This window comes from Nannospalax galili, unplaced genomic scaffold, assembly GCF_000622305.1.
Source record: "Nannospalax galili isolate Female #2095 unplaced genomic scaffold, S.galili_v1.0 scaffold169, whole genome shotgun sequence".
In the NCBI taxonomy this organism is placed as follows: Eukaryota; Metazoa; Chordata; class Mammalia; order Rodentia; family Spalacidae; genus Nannospalax; species Nannospalax galili.
Genome location: NW_008360327.1, coordinates 1,067,896 through 1,072,580, shown reverse-complemented (window position 1 = coordinate 1,072,580; position 4,685 = coordinate 1,067,896). Strand labels below are relative to the sequence as shown.

General features: G+C 39.6%; 1 protein-coding gene and 1 pseudogene across 3 annotated transcripts in view; one reads left to right on the top strand and one right to left on the bottom strand.

Annotated features, from left to right (window-relative positions):
• Zbtb7c (zinc finger and BTB domain containing 7C) overlaps nucleotides 1-4,685 on the bottom strand; it is a 393,754-nt gene that overhangs the window by 329,576 nt on the left and 59,493 nt on the right. The gene's annotated exons all lie outside the window — the stretch shown is intronic.
• Nucleotides 3,731-3,827, top strand: LOC115068940 (annotated as a pseudogene).

Genomic DNA, 4,685 nt, shown 5'->3' with positions numbered 1-4,685 from the left:
CCATTCTAAAGGCCAAATACATCGAAAATATTTGGGAGATTTATCTAATACTTAAAAAGATTTTATGGTTACTTCTTTAGAGTTGGGAATGTTAGAGTAGCCAAAAGGCCTATAAACAAATCAATCAATCAATCTAGAGTAGCAAAAAGAAGAAAGAGTACATGAAGTTATCAGAAAAAAGTGATAGAGAGATATGGGAGAAGTTGGAGGAGAGGGAGTGGGCATGGAATTGATCAAAATACCTTATATGCTTACATGCCTATATGAAGTTCTCAATAAATTATTTTTTTAATAAAATGAAAGGGGCTGGAGAGATGGTTCAGTAGTTAAGAACACTGGCTGTTCTTGCAGAAGACCCAGGTTCAAATCCCAGCACCCACATGGCAGTTAACAATTGTCCACAACTCCAGTCCCAGGGGATCCAACAGCCTCTTCTGACCTCTGGCATTGCATGACATGGGTGCATTTACCTACATGCAGACAATACATTCATACACATTAAATAAAAATAATAAATAAAATTTTAAAAAATAAAAATAAAATGTGAAAAAAAAAGAATACGCTCCATAATCATGAAGGTCTGACATGAACAGTATTAGGGGAACAATATGGGAATGGGAACAGGAGAAAAGTACAGGAGATATTTCAAAAGGAGGCAGGTTGAATAAGCTCAGGAGAGTGAACAGAGAACACTGTACCATAAGAGGGCAAGACTACTGGACAGGGTCCCTGAAACAAGTTCAATGCATCTTCATTAGACCAAATCACAGGGCAGTTCAAGGTAGAAAAGAAAGAGAGCACAGACCCTTTGTACTAGTTACTTTTCTCAACACTGTGAAGAAATACTTGAAAAAAGCAAATTAAAGAAGGAAGGGTTTATTGGTGCTCACAGTTTGAGGGTACAGTCCATCATGGTGGGGAAGGCATTGTGGAAAGAACATTAGGTGGTTGGTCTCAGTGCATCCCCAGTGAAGAAACAGACGAGAGATGAATCTGGTGCCCCATTCACATTCTCCTTTTATTCAGTCTAGGATTTTAGCTCAAGGAACTATACTGTCCACGTGCCCAGTGGGTCTTCTCTCCTCAGTTAAACCTTTTTGGAAACACCCTTTTTGGACACACCTAGAGATGTGTTTCCATGGTGATTTTAAATCCATTCAAATTGACAATTAAGATTAACCATCATACCCTTACTCCTTTTACTGGTCTGAAAGTGTTCCTTCCCTTGAAGGTGGCTCTGACACTATCTCAATTCAGCCTCCCCAGGTCCCAGTTTCCATTTGTAATTTTCTGGTGTGGTAGTTTGAATGAGGGATGCCTCCCCCCATTAGGCTCCAAGTATTTGAACACTTGGTCAGTTGGTAGCACTGTTTGGGAAAGGCCATGGAACCTTCCAGATGTGCCCTTGCTGAAGAAAGCCATGTCACTGGGGACAGGCTTTGAGAGTTCACAATCTTGTCCCATTTCCAGTTTCCCTCTCTCTACTTCCTGTGGCTGTTTGAAGATGTGAGTCCTGAGTTTTCTACTCCAACTTCCTCCTGTCATGCCTCCCCTGCCATGATGAACTCTTGGCGCTCAGGAACCATAAATCCAATAAACTCTGTATTCTGTAAGTTGCCTTGGTGTTGTTATTTTATCACAGTAACATAAAAGTAACTAATACATCTGCCAAGGCAAATAACACCTACACAAAGAAGACTAGCTATAAATCAAGGTATCATTTCAAACAAAAAAGAAAAGATGCACTTTTCACTTAATATGTTCAGAAAACTCAGGAATCATCCCCAAAATAAAAACCCCACCATGCATATGCATCAAATACCCAAACAAATAATAAAACAACAGAAGATGAGCTAGAAGAAAAATCTGGGAGAATGTTTGAAACAATCCTGCAGTAGGAAAAACTATCAACACATGATCCAATCCCAAATGTCATTATAAAGAAAAGACTACATCTGAGTTAAAATTATAAAATATTCCATAGTAGGAAATAAAGGGGAGAGATAAATTATAAAATAGAAAACATTGCTACACATATGGTAGGCATAGGGCTAATTTTCTTATAACATATAAGAAATGCCAACACTATCAGGGACATAAAATGAAAAAATGGTCCCCAAACAGGAAACACATGTACATTTTCAGTGTTTGAAATGAAGCTCACACACAATACAAGAAATGAAAGTTAAGAATACAGTGGGGACTAGGGACAAACATAGCTCAGCTTCCCTAGCGTGCGTGAGACCTTGGGTTCCATCCCTAGCTCTGGAAAAAGAATGATCATATTATAAGATTGACAACTGACAATAAGTTCAAAAATACATGTGCTAATTGATCAAGTGTATGTATGAACATTCCCATGTATGGTTGGTGGGAAGTTTAAATTGGTACGTGAAAGAGAACACATGCATACACATATATGGACATTAACATGGGCTTTTTGAAAAAGGATACATGGTACTGGTGTCAGAGAGTGATTCTGAGAAGAGAATCATGTGACCACTATCCACGCACAAAAGTGGAAAGAGACTCTCCATGGTTTCCCATTTTTACTTTGAAAATAAGCTTTCCCAGGTATATGTATGACACTTTGTGCTGGATAGTTTTAGTGTCAACTTGACACACCTGGGTTGAGGGGCGCCTCAATTGGGGAATTGCCTCTATTGGACTGGCCTGTGGCCATGTCTGAGAGGCATCTTCTTGATAAGTGATGTGGGAGGGCCCAGCCCACTGTGGGTGGTGCCACCTCTGGGCAGGTGGGCCTATGTTGCATAAGAAAGCAGGCTGAGCAGGGACCAGGGGGAGCAAGCCAGTAAGCAGTATTCCTCCATGGCCTGTGCTCCAGCTCCTGCTTCCAGGTTCCTGCCCTGAGTTCCTACCTTGGGCTCCCTGATGAACTGCAACCTGGGAGATGTAAGCTGAATAAACCCTTTCCTCCCCAAGTTGGTAGTGGTCAGAGGGTTTTGTCACAGCAAGGAAGAAACAAACTAGGACACACTTTCAACAGCTGCTTAAATTAACAAAGAAAAGGTAGACTGTTTCCAATACCAGAACAATAGAATAGACTCACTTTTCACTATTCTTCCCTCTAAATACAGTCACAAACTTAAAACATCGTTATACATAAAACAAAGATTCTAAAATTAATGAAACAAAGCAACTGGCAAGGAACCTTGGGACATGAGGAACGGTGGGAGAGTGAGTTTCCTAGACATTCTTTTAGCCTCATGTAGCCCAGATTTGGAGCTAAAGAAGTCAGCAACTTGAAAATAGCAATGGGCACAGAGGAAAAACTCAGCAAAAGCCTGCTTTCTTTATTCAAAGGAATAGGAAAGGAGCAGCCAAATAAAAAGACTCAAGACTCAGAATCCCAGGATGTTCAAGTTTCAATTAAAAATTATTTTTTATGCCACAAAGCAGGGGATCTCAAAACCATAAGACAGTCAATAGATCCAATGCAAAGGTGACTAAGATGTAAGAGTTATCCAACAAAGATATTGAAGCAGATAACACAAAAATGTTTAAATAAGCAATTGTAAATATGTCTGAAGTAAATGAAAAACAAAAACAAAAAAACAGACAGCTTAGGCCCCAAAACATTTTAAGAACCAAATGGAAACTTTACAACCAAAAAGTAAAGTTCAAGGGATAAACTCAACTGTAGAAAAAAAGGGGGGGGGTCAGAGAAAAGAAGAAACCAGAAGATAGAACAGTAAAAACTACTTGATCTGTGCTTGCTTTGGCAGCACATACACTGAAACTGGAACAATATAGAGAACACCCTGTACAAGAATGACATGCAAATTCATGAAATAGTTCATATTTTTTCCCAGCATAAACACAGGGAAGTGGGTAAGAAACCCCAACCCAACCCAGCAACTGATGGCTGCTGGAAAAGGGAGAGACATTCTCTTAGAGGATGAGACTCTTGGTAGATTAACCAGGGTCCAGTGGACAAACGCACACTGAAGGACATTTGAGGAGACAAATCAGACTCTATAGGCTATAATACACACATATATAATATCATATATTATATATAATATATAATAGAGTACATTAAATTGGGTGGGAGGCAGTAAGGGGAGGTGTGGATAGGGGAGGGGATCTAAATATCAAATTATATTGTGTGAAAATCATAAAAATTCAGTAAAAAGTTTAAATCTTTTAAAAATAAAAAAGTTTACTTGATCTGAAAAATAGAAACTTGGGGGAAAAGCCTCACAGGTGGGTGGGTGGCACTACAGCAGAAGACCCAAGATTCCCCTCACCAGAGTTTCAGAAGACCAAAAACATGTTCATTAGCTGAAAAACTTCCTAACTTAGAAAACTACCGATTCAAGAAGCTGAGTGAGCCGCAAACAGATAAATCCAAAGAAATGCCACACAAGACAAATCCCAGTCACACTTCTGAGCACTAAAGACAAAAATCAACCAGAAAGAATCAACACCTACCTATGGCAGAAAACAAACCAGAATGACAGCATTTTTCTCATTAGACGCCATGGAGGAGGAAAAAGGTGGTACATTTTCCCAGTGTGAAAAGAAAGACATTATCATCAACTCAGAATCATATACCTAATGAAAATACCCTTTACAGGGGCTGGAAAGATGGCTCAGTGGTTAAGAGTACTGACTGCTCTTGCAGAGGACCTGGGTTCGATTCCCAGCACCCACATGGTGGC